Source organism: Lygodium microphyllum, chromosome 9, assembly GCF_053477565.2.
Source record: "Lygodium microphyllum isolate KBCC chromosome 9, Lygodium_microphyllum_v1.1.10, whole genome shotgun sequence".
NCBI lineage: Eukaryota > Viridiplantae > Streptophyta > Polypodiopsida > Schizaeales > Lygodiaceae > Lygodium > Lygodium microphyllum.
Window position 1 is genome coordinate 137,390,918 of NC_141143.1, and position 20,766 is coordinate 137,411,683.

Consider the following 20,766-nt stretch of genomic DNA (forward strand, 5'->3'; position numbering starts at 1 on the left):
TGGGTTGAAAAGCTTGATGATATCCTCCCTGATTTATCACTTGCAACCTTTTCTCTTTTTAATAAAGATGTTTTCATATTTCTCCTTTCCTAATTCTGGGTAACATGTAAGAAGCATGACCTTTACCAACTTAGTCCTAAGCATTGTCAATTCATATTTGTGACATTAAGGTCATTGAAAAACTAGTGTGCTCTCTCTCTCTCCTTCCCCCTGTGCTGCCCCCCTCCCCCCCCTCCCCCCCCAATAAAAAAACACAAGTTATAATAATAATGAGGTCTGTGAAGCTTGTTAAGCTTATGGTCTTGTTTCTATGGTGCTTTTGGCATCAAACAATGGTATCTTCTGATCTGTGGACAGTTTTCTCTCAGGTCAGTGTAAACTACCTTCTCCACAGTAAACTATCCATCAAAAGATAAGCAGTCCCGAGCCTAGGTTGCTGACTCCTATGTTGGTACTTCCCTGGACTCTCTTTGAAACATCAATGGTCTTCCCTAGCACAACATTCAATTGGTTTGATTATGCTGCCATGGTCCTTGACAAATATTTGGATCGATTTGTTTAGCCTATAAGTAGATGATGGCTGCAATTCTTGCAAATCAAGGGCTTCTTTCCATGTACATCATGTGAGGAGTTACTCGCTTGGCTATGAACCATTTGTTGATGCCTACCTAATAATGCCAAGAGCAGCTACCAATCACAATGATCAATCGCATTTGGCTTACCTTGAGCCCTGCATTGACAGAAAATCGGTTTCCATCATCAAAAAGCCAAAATGTACACTTAGTTTTGATGTGCAAGTGGAAAGCAGTTGGAAGTAGTAAGATGCATGCATATAAGGAAACATTCAGTGATCAGGTTGGTCTACTTTTGCATGTGCATCAAGTAGATCTTTGATGATGGGGCCTACTGTGATTCAAGAAGGTTTGAGATTGTGGGCGCTTAGGTGCCACTATTCTCCTTTGTTCCAATTTGACTCCATGTATGAGGAAGTCAATAACAGAAAGTCGTGGAATCCACAATCTATGTTGAAATCCATACTGCTCTAATCATATACTACTTCCACTCCTTTATACTTGATGCAACCATAAATCTCAAATAAAGATCTTGGCAGTATAGAGGGACTTAATGTAGGCAAGAAGCCACAAAAACCCATGAATACTTGGAAAACTTGGAACAAGTGAGACTTCTAGTAACAAAAAACAATCAACTTTGTCATTTCAAAAGGCATCCAAGGAAAAGTACAAGGTTTTTTCACTTCTTGTTTGCAAATAAAGGCTTTGATTACATTTGGTTGGAGAAGTCTTTTATGAAATGACAATAGAATTTGGTTTGCAGTATGTGTGATCTAACAATAGAATTGCATATAAGCCTAAAGAGGTTTTTGATGAACATTTTGTTCCTTAGGAGACTTGCATTTGTACTTTATCTAGAAAACTTGAAAGGAAATAGAAAATTTTGTGGCACATGTCATTATAATTGATGCCCTTGTTTTTCATCACCCTTTTGGGCAAGATGATATTAGCAAAGGACTTGATCGTATCCCCTTAGTCCCTTTAAACAATTTCAACTTGGTAGATGAATTTTTGATTGGTTGGCAATCATTATGCAAAAGCAATGTCTTCATAGCCTTTAGTAAAAAATTTCCTAAGCATAAGCAAAATAACAAACCTTGCTTTTTGGACAACAGATTGATGAATGAACAATAAATTGATTGATGAACTTAAATTCATAACCAAATGTATTTTTAATTTTGGCTTGGATAAAGCTACCCAAACACCCTTATTTATATGCAAAAAACTTTTTAGATCACTTTCTTTAAAAAGAATTGTAAGCTTGAGTTTGTGGGAAGTGATCTTAATGAAACCAATATCTTTATATGTTAGATCCCACTACTTAAAGAATTTGACTTACCAGTTCCTTCCATCTCCAATATTCCCATCATTAAGGGTATCTATAAGATTTGCTAAAACTCATTTTGATGGATCATCAATGCTCATAATTGTTTATTCTCATTTGTAACAGTACTGCTTGCTAGGATACTTCAAGCTTTAGATGCCATCCTTCAAGACTATCCAAAAAGCTTGTAGAAGGACCTCACCACCTTTTCTAGGTGTTAGACCAATGCATATTGGATCATTCAGAACCAATATGATTTTTTGGTTAATTTACTAGTCCAAATATATACCATTCATACCTTTGACATTACCTCATGCTATGAAGCAATCCCACCTTTTCTAGGTGTTAGAGCAATGCATATTGGATCATTTAGAACAAATATGATTTTCTAGTTAATTTACCAATCCAAATACATACCATTCATACCTTTGACATTACCTCAAGCTATGAAGCAATCCCACATGAAGGACAATATAGTCTTATGGAATCAATTATAGGCTTGGTTGGGTTTGCAAAAAAGCTTGGATATAATGGCTTCAAAATAAATAATTCATAATGATAAAAAACGGCAAGTCAGTCCAAATCAATTTGGAAAGCTTTATTGAACTCAATCAAGAAGTACTAAGCAATTGCTTTACCAAAGTAGGGCAAACAATTAAACAACAAATTAACGGTATCCAATGGAATATCCTTGCTTCCCACTTTGGTGTAACCTATACCTTTCATTTTTAAAAATGTGTTTCATGAAAAACATTAGTGGGAGTTTGAGGTCATTTTTCGGCCTTTTAGCATGTAGAAAGAGTGCATTCCACCAATGAGAAGGCTTTCGTGACATAACTCTTTTTTTCGAAAATCATTTTCGTAAGTTCGAAAAATAAACTTAGCAATTTTGATATTGTTAGTTTTATTAAAATGAGTAGAGTAATTGTCGCTTTCCAACGATTAAGCAAAGTAACTGCCATTGTCCAATAGTAATGTTTTGCCCACATATTTCCAAAGGGGAAAAAAGGTGGCGGAAGTCTCTCCTCATTCGAAATCTTTGATTGTTCAATGCCCATTTCCTCTCTCTTGCCTCCACTTTGCCCTTTTGGAGTTTCCATTTCTTTTCTCTTCACTTAGCTGCATGTTTCTGCTCGTAATCTTCCTACTCCATGGAGGTGTCTTCTCAATGGAGAAGAGTGTCAAGAATCGCGTGGTGGGTGGACTTGCTTAAGATGCTGTGCTGAACACACACAGAATGCACAAGGAGAAGCTCACTCAAGAGACAAGAAGAGGGATGGAGGCCAAAACGTTTTCTTGCTAGTTTCTTCTTCTTCTTCCCCACACTTTACAATGTACACAAAGTATAGATAAGATACAACATAAAGGAAAGTGGCATACTAAGTCAAACAATGCATAACCGACTACACTAGTCGACTGGCGCTATAACTATGCCAGCTGTAAATAGGTGTAACTACCTGAATATAATAAGTAATGAGTCAGTGGCCATGTGAGAGTCATAATGACCACCGACGTGCTAAGTGTAGACGTGTGGACCTATCTAACCAGGCGGTCCATTATCAATGTCCGCATGTGTTGAGCTTGTTATTTTAACACTCCCCCTCTGTCAAGAATCGCGTGGTGGGGGGACTTGCTCAAGATGCTGCGTCGAACACACACAAAATGCATAAGGAGAAGCTCACTCAAGAGACAAGAAGAGAGATGGAGGCCAAAACATTTTCTTGCTGATTTCTTCTTCTTCTTCCACACACTTTACAATGTACACAAAGTATAGATAAGATATAACATAAAGGAAAGTGGCCTACTAAGTCAAACAATGCATAACCGACTACACTAGTCGACTGGCGCTATAACTATGCCAGCTGTAAATAGGTGTAACAACCTGAATATAATAAGTAATGAGTCAGTGGCCATGTGAGAGTCATAATGACCACCGACGTGCTAAGTGTAGATGTGTGGACCCATCTAACCAAGCGGTCCATCATCAATGTCCACATATGTTGAGCTTGTCATCTCAACACTCCCCCTCAAGCTCAACTGCATCTCTGCAACTCCAAGTAAGCTTCAAAACTTTTGAAGCTTCTCTGTACCCAATGCCTTCGTGAAGATGTCAGCTATCTGATCCTGTGTGCTGGCATACACCAAGTCAATCTCACCTGCTAGTACCTTCTCTCTCACAAAGTGATAGTGTACCTCAATATGTTTTGTCATGGCATGGAACACAGGGTTCCTAGCCAACTGTATACTGCTCATGTTGTCACAATAAATGACAACTGGACCTTCCACCTGCACATCCAAATCAGCCAATAACTTTTGCAGCCATACTACCTCACATGCTGCAACAACAACACCTCTATACTCAGCCTCTGTACTCGACAAAGCAACTGTAGATTGCTTTTGGCTGCTCCATGCAACTGCTGCACTACCAAGAGAGAACATATATTTGCTGGTAGATCTTCTATCAGACATACTACCAGCCCAATCTGTATCTGTGTATCCAAACACCTGTATATCTGCACCTGCCTCATAAAAAAGTCCATAATGTAATGTGGACTTCACATATCTCAATATGCGTCTGACTGCATCCAAATGTGGCTTTCTAGGTACTTGTATAAACTGACTCACAAGACCAATAGCGTAGCTCAAGTCTAGCCTTGTAATGGTCATGTAAATCAAACTCCCCACTATCCTCCTGAACATAGTAGGGTCTTCTATCTCATCCCCAACATCAGCACTCAGCTTTACATTCTACTCTAACGGGACTGAAAGTGGTTTGCATGTAGTCATACCATACTTGGACACCATATCCAAGCCATACTGTCTTTGGGACAGCCATATACCATCATCACATCTGATCACCTCAATGCCATGGAAGTACCTTAGCTCACCTAAATCCTTCATCTCAAACTTCTTCTTCAAACAGCCCTGGACTTCAGCAATCCCACTATCACTATCACCTGTAATAATCAAGTCATCCACATAGATGACTATGATGACCAAACCTACATCTCCCTTTCTCACATAAAGTGAGTGATCAGCATCAGAAGCATAAAAGCCAATATTGACAAGATACTCTCGGATCTTGTCAGACCATGCTCTAGGTGCTTGCTTGAGCCCATAGAGTGCCTTATTTAACCTACACACATACGTGGGATGCTCTAAATCTTCATAACCTGCTGGTTGATCCATATACACTTCTTTCTGCAAATCACCATGTAAGATGGCATTTTTCACATCCATTTGCTGCAACCTCCAACCTTTGGCTTCTGCTGCCAAAGCAATCACACATCTGACAGTTGCCATCCTAGCAATTGGACTGAAGGTTTCATCATAATCTATGCCATATGTCTGGGCATAGCCTTTTGCAACCAGCCTAGCTTTATACTTGCTAATAGAACCACCTGCATTGTGCTTAATCTTATAAACCCACTTACATCCAATAGCTTTCTTTCCCTTCGGCAATGATACTAGATCCCAAGTCTTATTGGCCTCTAATGCAGCCATCTCCTCATCCATTGCTGCATCCCAATGAGCATGACCAACAGCCTCCTCAAAACATGTGGACTCAACATCCTCAACTAGTTTCACCATATAAGCATAATGGTGAGCTGCATAACCTTCAAAACTAAATCTTTTAACAGGGTATCTCACCCTGCTAGACATGCGTACCACTAGATCACTCAATGGAGTCTTTGCATTAATGTGTGCTCTCTGCACACCTGGAGTCCTCACTGAAGGAATGCCAAGCTCATCATCCAAGCTCTCTGAGCCACTGGAGTCTCCATCAAGAACTGCATCAATGCCATTTGACACTTTATTCTTTCCTTTGTCTTTACCTATAGTGTTAGTAGATGCACCTGAAGATGTAGAGGTACTTCTTAGTCTCCCAGACCAAGGACTACCAGATGATGTCTCTGGTCCACTAAGAGTTCGTGATTCTTGCTTTTCAGCCTGCACATGAGTGTCATGATCATCATCATCATCCAATGCATCACCACTAGATGCATACGAACTGCTCATTTCATCAAAGATGACATCCCTGCTCACTCTGAACTTACATGTGACAGGGTTATAACAGCGATACCCTTTCTGTTCTAAAGAGTATCCGATAAAGACACATTTTTCAGCCTTCGGATCCAGTTTCTTCCGCAACTCATCGGGCACATGAACATACGCAATGCAGCCAAACACTTTCAAGTGTGATACATCAGGCTTCTTGCCAGTAAAACATTCTTCAGGAGTCATACCATGAACTGCAGCTGTGGGGGTTCTGTTCATAATATAAACAGCAGTATGAATAGCCTCAGACCAGAAATGCTTAGGTATAATTTTTTTCAGCAATCAAGGCGCGTGCAACTTCTGCAATATGCCTGTTTTTCCTTTCTGCAATGCCATTTTGCTGTGGTGTATACCTGCATGTGAACTGTCTCTTTATCCCATGAGACCTCAGAAAATCACTGAACTCATTCGAGAGGTACTCTCCCCCTCCATCTGACCTCAAGCACTTTACTTTCAAGCCTGTTTCTCTTTCAACTACAGCCTTGAAAGTTTTAAAGTGCTCAAATGCTTCACTCTTTTCCTTCATAAAATATACCCACAGCTTCCTAGAGCAATCATCAATGAATGTGACAAAGTATGAACTGCCTCCAAGAGATACATTTTGTGTAGGCCCCCAAATGTCTGTATACACAACATCAAGGATATTTCTGCTTACATCTCTGTCATGTGAAAAAGGTTGTCTTGCTTGCTTACCAAATTGACATGCTTCGCATACCTTATGAAATTCTGCAACTCTAAATGTAGGCAAACCTGTAACCAACCCTTTGGACTGCATTAATTTCAGCCTTTGTACATTTGCATGTCCAATGCGTTTGTGCCAAATTTCAATATCTGCAACAACACCTTTTCCTTTAGCATACATAGCAGCATTCATAGTAGGAATCCCAGCATCTAGAGTAAACATACATCCAACTCTACTTCCCTTTGCTACCAACCTGCACTTGTCATTGAAGTCTTCTACAAAGCAGCCCTTTGCATTAAATCTAACTTGCAGCCCTTGCTCTACCATTTGACCGAATGGCACCAAGTTCTTTGTAATAGATGGCACATGTAATACATCTGAAAGACTCTTTGTCTTACCATCATGCAAGGACAAGGGAACTTTTTCAATGTGTGAAATTGGGTGGGATGAATCATCACCTGTCTGCACATAACCTGCATTTTGCAAATCCTGCATCTGTCCAAACCATTTTGCATGGCTGGTCATATGATTGGATGCACCTGAATCAACATACCAGACATCATCATGTGTTCACTTTCCTGTAACAGCATTCAGCATATGCTGCATAACAAACAGACGTTCATTTTTGTCTTCATTCTGTTGTGAAGACGATGCATAGTTTCCTTGCTACAACTTACCACTGCGGATATCATCTTTCTTAGCATAACATTGGACTGTAATATGAATTGTTTTGCCACAATAGTAACACACAATACCAGAATTGTTAGAACCTCTGTTCTGCCATCCACCTCTTCCTCTAAAGCTCCCCCTACCTCTAAAGTTACCATGACCGCCTGAAACCTGCATATCGCCAAATTGCTGATTCAATCTGTTTTGTTGGTTGTCACTACCACGTCCTGTACCATGGCCTCTTGAAGAGAACCTGCCACGTCCCCTTCCTGAACTGGAGTAGAAAGCTTGGACCTGTTCACCACCTTTTTCAGATGTCTCACTCTGCATGTTGATCTCTTCAGTGATCATAGGGGAGACCAACTCATCGAAATCTGGAAATGGCTTTCTGACATATACGGAAGTTACAAAAGACTTCCAAGCCTTTTCATTGTTAAGTCCACCCAAGGTAGATGACACCAAATCATCATCATTGGGCATTGCATCAATCGCTGCCAATGCATCTGCAATGCTTCTTACCTTCAGTGCATACTCATTGATAGACATCTTCCCTTTCTTCAATGTATTCAACTCTTGCTTGAGTTGAATCTTTCGTGACTTTGCATTTACAGAAAACATACTTTCAAGTATGGTCCAAGCTGCATATGAATTCTCTGCATTTCTAATGTGTCACAGCATATTATTGTCAATTACTGCAGACAACCAATACATGACCTTCTTGTCTTTTGCATTCCATTCCTTCCGTGCCTTTGTCTCTTCTGCAGTTGGAGGATCACTCACCTCCGGCTCCTTTTCTTCACCTGAAACAAACTCGTAGAGGCCTTTTCCAATAAGGAAGTTCGTGACACGGAACTTCCATGATGGATAGTTGTTCTTGTCGAGCTTCTCAATGATGGGGCTTCCACTGTTCTTTGCCATTATCACAAAATTAATACCAACATCAAGCAAATCTTATAAAATCCTCGATCTGTAGTGCACAGCAATACACCAGACAGCCTTTTTCACTGTCTGCTCAACAATACATGCAATTTGCAATCTGTTTGTAGATAAACCTTGTGTTTACTTGCTGGTAAACACCTTTGAACTTACAGATCTGAAATCTGTAACCTGCGTATCCACTTTCGGTCAATATAGTCGAAGTCACAGTGTACCCTGAAATTGCTGTCCGCAACCTTGTGGCTCTAAAACGGACTCTGAAACGGCCTCAGATGCCCAAAATAACTGCGAGAAAGTCCTACAGGGCATATCTGTAGAATATACAGTACTCTTTGTGCACACCAAATCTCACTGCAATCTGAGATTTTTGCTCGACCCTGCTTCTGGTGCCTCCACAAGCACTATCCAAGAGAGAGAGAGTGGAGGAATGGGAGAGCTTCTTACCCGTGGCTTGCTTGCTCGAATCTTGCTTCTTCTCCTTCACTTCAGCCTTTGAAATCAGCCTCTCTCAGTGGCGCGGCTCTGATACCATGTCAAGAATTGCGTAGTGGGGGGACTTGCTCAAGATGCTGCGCCGAACACACACAAAATGCACAAGGAGAAGCTCACTCAAGAGACAAGAAGAGAGATGGAGGCCAAAACGTTTTCTTGCTGATTTCTTCTTCTTCTTCCACACACTTTACAATGTACACAAAGTATAGATAAGATACAACATAAAGGAAAGTGGCCTACTAAGTCAAACAATGCATAACCGACTACACTAGTCGACTGGCGCTATAACTATGCCAGCTGTAAATAGGTGTAACAACCTGAATATAATAAGTAATGAGTCAGTGGCCATATGAGAGTCATAATGACCACCGACGTGCTAAGTGTAGATGTGTGGATCCATCTAACCAGGCGGTCCATCATCAATGTCCACATATGTTGAGCTTGTCATCTCAACACTCCCCCTCAAGCTCAACTGCATCTCTGCAACTCCAAGTAAGCTTCAAAACTTTTGAAGCTTCTCTATACCCAATGCCTTCGTGAAGATGTCAGCTATTTGATCATGTGTGCTAACATACACCAAGTCAATCTCCCCTGCTAGTACCTTCTCTCTCACAAAGTGGTAGTGTACCTCAATATGTTTTGTCATGGCATGGAACACAGGGTTCCTAGCCAACTGTATACTGCTCATGTTGTCACAATAAATGATAACTGGACCTTCCACGTGCATATCCAAATTAGCCATTAACTTTTGTAGCCATACTACCTCACATGCTGCAACAGTAGCACCTCTATACTCAGCCTCTGTACTCGACAAAGCAACTGTAGATTGCTTTTTGCTGCTCCAAGCAATTGCTTCACTACCAAGAGAGAACATGTATCCGCTGGTAGATCTTCTATCATACATAATACCAGCCCAATCTGCATATGTGTATCCAAACACCTGTACATTTGTACCTGCCTTATAGAAAAGTCCATAATATAATGCGGACTTCACATATCTCAATATGCATCTGACTACATCCAAATGTGGCTTTCTAGGTACTTGTATAAACTGACTCACAAGACCAACAACGTAGCTAAAGTTTGGCCTTGTAATGGTCACGTAGATCAAACTCCCCACTATCCTCCTGAACGTAGTAGGGTCTTCTATCTCATCCCCAACATTAGCACTCAACTTTACATTTTGCTCCAACGGGACTGAAAGTGGTTTGCATGCTGTCATACCATACTTGGACAACATATCCAAGCCATATTGTCTTTGGGACAACCATATACCATCATCACATCTGATCACCTCAATGCCAAGGAAGTACCTTAGCTCACCTAAATCCTTCATCTCAAACTTCTTCTTCAAAAAATCCTTGACTTCAGCAATCCCACTATTACTATCACCTGTAATAATCAAGTCATCCACATAGATGACTATGATGACCAAACCTGCATCTCCCTTTCTCACATAAAGTGAGTGATCAGCATAAAAAACATAAAAGCCAATATTGACAAGATACTCTCTGATCTTGTTAGACCATGCTCTAGGTGCTTGCTTGAGCCCATAAAGCGCCTTCTTCAACCTGCACACATACGTGGGATGCTCTAAATCTTCATAACCTGCTGGTTGATCCATATACACTTCTTCCTGCAAATCACCATGCAAGAAGGCATTCTTCACATCCATTTGCTGAAACCTCCAACCTTTGGCTGTTGCCAAAGCAATCACACATATGACAGTTGCCATCCTAGCAACTGGACTGAAGGTTTCTTCATAATCTATGCCATATGTCTGGGCATAGCCTTTTGCAACCAGCCTAGCTTTGTACCTACTAATAGAACCATCTGCATTGTGCTTAATCTTATAAACCCACTTACATCCAATAGCTTTCTTGCCCTTCGGCAATGATACTAGATCCCAATTCTTATTGGCCTCTAATGCAGCCATCTCCTCATCCATTGCTGCATCCCAATGAGCATGACCAACAGCCTCCTCAAAACATGTGGGCTCAACATCCTCAACTAGTTTCACCATATAAGCATAATGGTGAGTTGCATAGCCTTCAAAACCAAATCTTTTAACAGGGTATCTGACCCTACTAGATATGCGTATCACCGGCTCACTCAATGGAGCCTTTACATTACTATGAGCTCTCTGTACACCTGGTGTCCTGACAGAAGGAATACCAAGCTTATCATCCAAGGTCTCTGAGCCACTGGAGTCTCCATCAAGAACTGCATCAAGGCCATTTGACACTTTATTCTTTCCTTTGTCTTTACCTATAGTGCTAGTAGATGCACATGAAGATGTAGAGGTACTTCTTAGTCTCCTAGACCAAGGACTACCAGATGATGTCTCTGGTCCACTAAGAGTCCGTGATTCTTGCTTTTCAGCCTGCACATGAGTGTTATGATCATCATCATCATCCAATGCATCACCACTAGATGCATACCAACTGCTCATTTCATCAAAGATGACATCCCTGCTCACTCTGAACTTACATGTGACAGGGTTATAACAGCGATACCCTGTCTGCTCTAAAGAGTATCCAATAAAAACACATTTTTTTGCCTTTGGATCAAGCTTCTTCCGTAGCTCATCTGGCACATGAACGTATGCAACACAGCCAAATACCTTCAAGTGCGATACATCAGGCTTCTTGCTCGTAAAGCATCCTTCAGGAGTCATCCCATGAATTGCAGCTGTGGGAGTTCTGTTCATAATATAAACAGCAGTATAAACAGCCTCAGACAAAAAATGCTTAGGCATATTCTTTTCAGCCATCAAGGTGTGTGCAACTTCTGCAATATGCATGTTTTTCCTTTCTGCAACCCCATTTTGCTGTGGAGTATATCTGCATGTGAACTGTCTCTTTATCCCATGAGACCTCAGAAAATCACTGAACTCATTCGAGAGGTACTCTCCCCCTCCATCTGACCTCAAGCACTTTACTTTCAAGCCTGTTTCTCTTTCAAACTGCAGCCTTGAAAGTTCTAAAGTGCTCAAATGCTTCACTCTTTTCCTTCATAAAATATACCCACAGCTTTCTAGAATAATCATCAATGAATGTGACAAAGTATGAACTGCCTTCAAGAGATATATTTTGTGTAGGCCCCCAAATGTCTGTATGCACAACATCAAGGATATTTCTGCTTACATCTCTATCATGTGAAAAGGGTTGTCTTGCCTGCTTACCAAATTGACATGCTTCGCATACCTTATGAAATTCTGCAGCTCTAAATGTAGGCAAACCTGTAACCAACCCTTTGGACTGCATTAATTTCAGCCTTTGTACATTTGCATGTCCGATGTGTTTGTGCTAAATTTCAATATCTGCAACAATACCTTTTCCTTTAGCATACATAGTAGCATTTATAGTAGGAATTCCAACATCCAGAGTAAACATACGTCAAACTCTACTTCCCTTTGCTACCAACCTGCACTTGTCATTAAAGTCTTCTACAAAGCAGCCCGTTGCATTAAATCTGACTTGCAGCCCTTGCTCTACCATTTGACCGACTGACACCAGGTTCTTTGTAATAGATGGCACATGTAATACATCTGAAAGACTCTTTGTCTTACCATCATGCAAGGATAAGGAAACTTTTCCAATGTGTGAAATTGGGTGGGATGAATCATCACCCGTCTGCACATAACCTATATTTTGCAAATCCTGCATCTGTCCAAACCATTCTGCATGGCTGGTCATATGATTGGATGCACCTAAATCAACATATCAAACATCATCATGTGTTCCCTTTCCTGTAACGGCATTCAGCATATGCTGCATAACAAACAGATGTTCATTTTTGTCTTCATTCAGTCGTGAAGACAATGCATAGTTTCCTTGCTGCAACTTACCACTGCGAATATAATCTTTCTTAGTATAACATTGGGCTGCAATATGACCTGTTTTGCCACAGTAGCAACACACAATACCAAAGTTGTTAGAACCTCTATTCTGCCATCCACCTCTTCCTCTAAAGCTCCCCCTGCCTCTAAAGTTAACACGACCTCCTGAAACCTGCATATCGCCAAGTTGCTGATTCAATCTATTTTGCTGGTTGTCACTACCACGTCCTGTACCACGGCCTCTTGAAGAGAACCTGCTATGTTCCCTTCCTGAACTGGAGTAGAAAGCTTGGACTTGTTCACCACTTCTTTCAGATGTCTCACTCTGCATGTTGATCTCTTTAGTGATCATAAGGGAGACCAACTCATCGAAATCTGGAAATGGCTTTCTGACATATACAGAAGTTACGAAAGACTTTCAAGCCTTTTCATTGTTAAGTCCAACCAAGGTAGACGACACCAAATCATCATCATTGGGCATTGCATCAATCACTGCCAATGCATTTGCAATGCTCCTTACCTTCAGTGCATACTCATTGATAGACATCTTCCCTTTCTTCAATGTATTCAACTCTTGCTTGAGTTGAATCTTTCGTGCCTTTGTATTTACGGAAAACATACTTTCAAGTATGGTCCAAGCTGTATATGAATTCTTTGCATTTCTAATATGTCCCAGCATATTATTGTCAATTACTGCAGACAACCAATACATTACCTTCTTATCTTTTGCATTCCATTCCTTCCGTGCCTTTGTCTCTTCTGCAGTTGGAGGATCACTCACCTCCAGCTCCTTTCCTTCATCTGAAACAAACTCGTAGAGGCCTTTTCCAATAAGGAAGTTTGTGACACGGAACTTCCATGAAGGGTAGTTGTTCTTGTCGAGCTTCTCAATGATGGGGCTTCCACTGTTCTCTGCCATTATCACAAAACTAATACCAAACAGCAAGCAAATCTTTTGCAACTCTCGACCTGTAGTGCACAACAATACAGCAGACAACCTTTTTCAATGTCTACTCAACAATACATGCAATTTGCAACCTGTTTGTAGATAAACCTTATGTTTGCTTATTGCAAACACCTCAAGAATTACGGATTCGTAATCTGTAACCTATGCACCCACTTTCAGTCAAAACAGCCGAAATCACAGTGCACCCTGAGACTGCTGTCCGCAACCTTGCGGTTCTAAAACGGGGCCTGAAATGGCCTCAGATGCCCAAAATAACTACAGCAAAGCCCTAAAGGGTTTATCTGCAGAATACATAGCGCTCTTTGCACACACCAAATCTCACTGCAATCTGAGTTTTTTGCTCTGCCCTGCTTTCGGTGCCTCCACAGGCACTATCCAAGAGAAAGAGTGGAAGGATGGGAGAGCTTCTTACCCGTGGCTTGCTTGCTTGAACCTTGCTTCTTCTCCTTCACTTCAACCTTCGAAATCAGCCTCTCTCAGTGGCATGGCTCTGATACCATGTCAAGAATCGCGTGCTGAGGGGACTTGCTCAAGATGCTGCGCCGAACACACACAGAATGCACCAGGAGAAGCTCACTCAAGAGACAAGAAGAGAGATGGAGGCCAAAACGTTTTCTTGCTGGTTTCTTCTTCTTCTTCCCCACACTTTACAATGTACAAAAAGTATAGATAAGATACAACATAAAGAAAAGTGGCCTACTAAGTCAAACAATGCATAATCGACTACACTAGTCGACTGGCGCTATAACTATGCCAGCTGTAAATAGGTGTAACAACCTGAATACAATAAGTAATGAGTCAGTGGCCATGTGAGAGTCATAACGACCACCGATGTGCTAAGTGTAGACGTGTGGACCCATCTAACCAGGCGGTCCATCATCAATGTCCGCATGTGTTGAGCTTGTCATCTCAACAAAGACCTAGTGCTTCCATGGAGTCCATAGTCACTTTCAGTATGCTCGATAAGTAGGATATGTGGGTTCCCTTGACTATAATGAAGGGAAGTTGGATAATCATGCATTGAAGAAAGTAGAACAGATCTTCAACAGTGCCCCTTTTTTATTATGCTGAAAGGGTAGGGTAGCATATTTTAGACTTGGTGGCTCCAAGAAGACAATCAAAGAAGTGTGTGTGTAGCATGGTTTCATGCATAATGAGCTTCATTGATAGCACCAAAAATGGGTCGGCACTGGCTATGGCACTAGCCAAACTTCATGCACACAATAGACACCTCCATCACCACACGGCCTCACAAGCCAGGAGCATTTGTAATAACTAAATGCACACTAGATACATCTAATATTGTGTTTGTACCTGGATAAGAGTCCAACGGCACCTTCCCCAAAACCCCTCAAAGGGGGTATCCCGCACATATTGGCAATAAGTTCCACGTATCACAGACATAGGAGGCACCCCCTTGGCTAATTGTGCCGTGGCCCCAATGCAGCTCTCCTACATCTTAGGGATTGGCCCCTCGATGCACTGCTTTTACATATAAACACATTCGCACAAGACTCCCCTATTTTTCAACGAGATCCAGGAGATACCATGTTTCCTCACCAATAATTTTCTCGAAGAAACGAATCGCTAACCTATGGAAAGGGGAATCTCACCCTCTCAAGCGTGGGTTAGCTATAATTCAAACAATTGCTATGCATTTCTAGGAGTTGATACCATATGTATGATCAATGCAATAGTGGATATCTCATCGTGCACAAACAATTATGTTTCGAAATCAGTTTGTGTGCTGGTACGCAAGCAGTATTTTCATGAATTCCAGCTAATACGTATATGCTTCGTTGCAAGAATCTAGCACCATGGCGAACCTTGTGCTACTAGATCTCTTATTTCCAAATAGGCTGTTTTCTAAATACTATGCATAGAAAAAGCAATCAGAACTTGTATTATTTCAGCCCTCAAACTATTGCACAAAATCCTCCTCCCCCTCACCGTTTAGGTTTTGCTTCGTTGCATAGGTGTATAGAGGTTGTTTTGTCATGGTTTAATGTATGAAAAGTGATAAATCACGCACTATGACAAAAAGATAGGGTAAAATGAGGCCAAACCTCATGCTCTGCCACTACCATACATTCGCAACCACTTATTATATTTTTTATATTTTTTATGAGGAGTATTCCTATTTTTTCTCTATTTTCCTCAATTTTCTCTATTTTTTCAATAAAAAAATTGATATATTTTCAGATATGTGGCTCTTGATTCTTAGAACAGCAGAAATATAGATTTTATTAGCATTTTATCCCATGTGTATTGGTTTATCCCACACGAAAACACCAAAAATCCTAATTTTCTCATAAAAATCGTGTTTTACGAGTTTCTAAAAATTATTTCCAGCAAATTGACTTTATTTTTTTTGATTTTTTCACTATGCAAGCATAGAACAAACAATAAACATCATGTCCATCAATTTTCACTCCATAAGAATAACATTGGCTTAATCAAATATAAAAAAGAAGCAAATTTCCTTTGTAAAATAGAGTTACCGGTTTTTTCCTTCTTTGTGGGTTTTAAAATTTGATTCAGGACTGCTCTCAGCCCTCATTCAAGGCTCAGCCCTCTGGACAGCCAACTCTAGCCCTCCATCGATTCAGGAGTGATCCGGTACTATGCCGAACAAGCATTCACCACCCGATTCTCTTCTTGATTCTTCTCACATGAATTGCCTCTTTCAGGAGAGAGAAAGAGGAGAGAGAGAGAGAGAGAGAGAGAGAGAGAGAGAGAGAGAGAGAGAGAGAGAGAGAGAGAGAGAGAGAGAGAGAGAGAGAGAGTAAAACTGGACCTCAGCAAAACCGGACAGCCATCTTGTGCATGAAGCCAGGTGATAGAGAGCGTAAACAAGAGGAAGATCATGTATCTGATCAGTTGGGCGGAGGGGGGGGGTGTTTTGAAGCTCCATAGCCCCCCCCCCTTAATCAAATTGTCGTGCAGAGAAGGCGCCTTCATCCCGTTTTTTTCCGCGCTGAAAAAGCCCCCCTGGAAATCAATTTGGGGGGTGGAGACCCCAAAGGTCACACCCCCCCAAAACCATTAACTCCTTTTCACACTTGATTTTGTCCATTTGCCCGCGGTCTTTGGCCGGTCGTCCAGTGTTCAATTCGCAATCCGAAAAATCCTGCGCGTCTGCCTCGAAGTCCCCCACTGCGGAGCATCTCCTAGAGTCTCACACGATATTCAAAAAAATTATGAAAATTCCCCAACCGTCGCTCGGTGGGTCTTTAAAGCACTTTTGGGGTTTGCCGCTTAAAATCGTACTGATTGCAGGTGCCGCCTTCGACGAAGTCTATTTTTTCCCTGAAATTCAGATTTTTTGGCTATTTTTAAGTACTTCTTGGAGTCAAAAATCATTTCTCGTTGGCGACCACGGGATAGGGCATCTCAGCCCGTCGAATCCCACGCACAAATCTGCACATACACACAACCACAAAGAGCATCAAGATGATACAAAAAATAAGCAACAAAACACATCACAACTTTCACCCTACCCCCTAACAAAACCAAGGCATGAAATCCACAAGGAGTAGGCTTAGCAAAATCCAACAGAAAGCCCAAAGCTAGTCACTAACCGCCTGCTCCAACACAACCAAGCTTAAAAAAACTATCAAAGAGGTCATTCTGAGTGGTGGTCTACTCAACTAGGAGCTCCTAGTAGGCTAGGACTCCTATAACCTGATCAAGAAAGATTTTCTTTTAGTACATTAGCCTTTTAAGCATTTTTTTCCCATACTCGTGCATGCAAAAAGGAGGGAGCTCAATGTAGTGACCCAAGGAGAACAGGGCATTGGCCTCAGGTCTTGTCTTGGTACCCAAGAACCTACCAAGCCCTCGTAAGGTGACACTATTCATTTTTCTTGTTCAATCTTTCGTTCACTTTTATTTTCACTCCAACCTTCCTTCACATTCTTTTTCTTGCTAGATGCCACCCCTAGGAGGACAAGGGATCGGCCTTGGGGGCCTTGGGTCTGACTCATTCCTAGGAACCTTCCAGGCCTTCATAAGGCGATGGTCAACTGCTAAACTTTTTTTATGTCTTGCCTTTTCTGTTTAGAGGGGTTAGAACCCCTTTTTACACACCTCTGTATATAGGTTGTTTTTTTTTCCCCTTTCAAATATTCATGACTTTTCTTCAATAGATTAATTCTTTTTCTCTGGCAGGCTTATCTATCCGCCTCACAACTAACAGGAACTCCTAGAATGGCTACCTAGTAGTCTAGCAGAACATGGTCACTAAGACTACCTTCAGAGAGAAGTCTTTCAGTGCCTAACAATGCTTTGATAGGAGGTCACAACTACTCAGACCGCTGTCAGATATACTAAACCTAAACCTGGGACTTTATGCCTAAATTTCTGGTCCCCAACAAAGAAAAAGATCCCCCACAAGTACTTAGACATACATAGTGAAAGAGCAAGCTACTCATAAAGGATAAATACCACCTAGATGGACCACAAGAAGCGTCGTCGTTGCAATGGCTCCCCCAGGATCCATAGAATCTGTCAAGCACAGCACTAAAACAGAAAACCATTAAATGCACCCACACCAGACAGATTAATTGGCCCTCTTGGCCTTAAGAAATGATGCATTTCACTGCAAATAAAATTGGCTCTCTTGGCCTAAAGAAATTAGACATTATAATGCATATCCCCGTGGGAATAACCATGATAGACAACAATGCACACCATCCCAGGAAAATCAAGGGCACAAGCCCTAAACTAAATGCATTAAATTGTGACCCATCCCTCCTGCATAAATCGCAAGAGGTGTATGCATTATATGTCGTCTAACCAATCGATGGGTCCAAGATAATAAATGTAAATGAGTCTTGGCCACCCTCTGCATCACCCAAATCAACCACCGCCTGTCGTATAGAGCATGTTCTGATAGAACACCCCACAGTCGACCGGGTCCCATCTCATCGTCAATGGATGTTTTCGAACTAGGACTACAATTGAAGAAAAGGTCTTCTTCATAAGCAAAATTCGCTAATGAATCCGCAAATTGGTTCCAATTACGTGGAACCAGTTGAAAAGACACTCTTTGAAATTCATCAAGCAAGGCCATGGCAGTACGATGGTACATAGAGAGGATGGGATTTTGCATGGTGTAAGTCCCATTGAGTTGGTTTAAAACCAACTGAGAGCCCCCCTTTACTAACAACTGACGAACACTGCCCTTCTTAGCAATATTCAAGCCCATAATAAGAACTTTGTACTCCGCCATGTTGTTGGTAAATCTAGCCCTGAGAAAAATAGCTAACTTCATGACAACTCTACGTCAGGGATCTTGGATCACGACTCCTATGCTCCCTTTCTTGGTAGGACCCCTGGATGCCCCATCAAAGTACAATGTGTATGTCCAAAATGGGTTTATACAACCCGCCATCCTCTACTTGTAGTTATGATAATCAAAGTTCAGCATGTTCAAAGGATGAACTTTAGGCTCCATCCCACCCTCATCATTAAAGACTACAAGGACACTCATTAAAATCTACAGACAATGATGACAAAAAACCTTAATCTCCCAAATGAATGTCCCGTCGTCTTGCTCAGTTACTTTATAGCCTTTACTCCACCAGATGAGCTTTCCCTGATGATATCGCTGCTCTAAGTATGGGTGCTCCAAATAAGGGATCAGTTGACCCATCAACCCCTATCACTAGTTCCTTGCACATGTCTGATCAATCATGCATAGACCTGCAAGGCACTTATGTCATTAGCACAGTCAGAAATAATAAGGTTTGATCTTATTAAGATTAACCTTATTCTTAAACTCCACACCCTCAAGATCTGCCAATAATGCTGTGGATTTATTCTTCCCGATCTTGACAATCCTATAAGGACCGTCCCATTTGGGCTCTAGCTTTCCTGGAAATAATTCTCTATGCACATCATAGTATAACACTAGCTGTCCTTTCTTAAAAGTGTATTTCTTTGCTTTTAGGTCATGGAGCTGCTTCATCCGACGCTTGGTCACCTTCTGATGTAGCAAGCTCTGCAATTTAATCTCATCGAGGTGTGCCAGTGTCATAAAGCACTCTAAGAGGGCATCCCTGTCATCCAAAGAATGATTGATTGCAAATCTTATCATCGGCAACTCAATCTCTAGAGATAGGATGCACTCCTCTCCATATACTAACTTGAATGGGGTGTAACCAATAGCTCGTTTGAATGTCGTATTGTATGCCTACACTGCCACATATAACTTTTTGTCCCAATCTCGTTTCTTTTCCGATACTACCTTAGACAGAATGCCTACAAGCTGCTTGTTGGTACTCTCGACCTGCCCATTGGCTTGTGGGTTATAGGGGATTGTTTTATTGTGCTTGATGTGCCAAGCCTCAATTAGGCTTTTTATCACTTTGTTCAGAAATTGCATCCCCTGGTCCATTTCTTTTGGCGGAGCAAATCGACATACTATTTGCTCTAATAGGAAACTGGCGGTTTCCTTTGCATCGTCTTTCCGTGTTGCATGTACTTCTGACCACTTAGTAAAATAATCAGTCACTATGATAATATATCTTTTATGTGCAGTGGACAACGGAGTAATAGGGCCCACAAAGTTGATCCCCCACTTCTTGAACGGAAGGATCGCCATAATAGGAGTGAGTGGTCACTTCCTACTCTCTCCGCTATCATGTCGTTGGTAGATGTCGCATCTTTTAACGTGTTCAAATGCATCCTGGAAGATGGCTGGCCACCAATATCCCGCCCTCAAGGCTTTTTGCACAGTTAGCTGCCTAGCAAAATGACCTCCGCAAGCAGAGTCATGGCACTCTTCTAAGATGAAAGGGACCTCGTCAGGCATTATGCATCGGCGGTAGATATTGTCTACCCCTTGCTGATACAACGTGCTTGTGATTAGTGTGAATTTTAAAGCCTGTTGCTTGATCTTTTGCTTTTCTGACTTTGATAGACCAACTCCAGTCTCTCCCATTGACAAATAATGCGTTATTGCTGCATACCAGGAGGAAATAGATGCCATGTCAATCTTGAACAATGAGTCCCAGTCACTACCTTCAACCAGAGCTTCCTTTGGCTCCCCAAAGTCCACAATGCACTCTACGATACCCTACAACCTGGGTGGCTTTCTCTTAACCTCATAGTAAAACTCCTGCAAAGTGATTAACCACTTTGCCAAATGGTCATGCGATTATAGCTTATTCATTAGCAGTCGTAGCCCTTACACCTTCGTATAAAGGACAACCTTCTCAT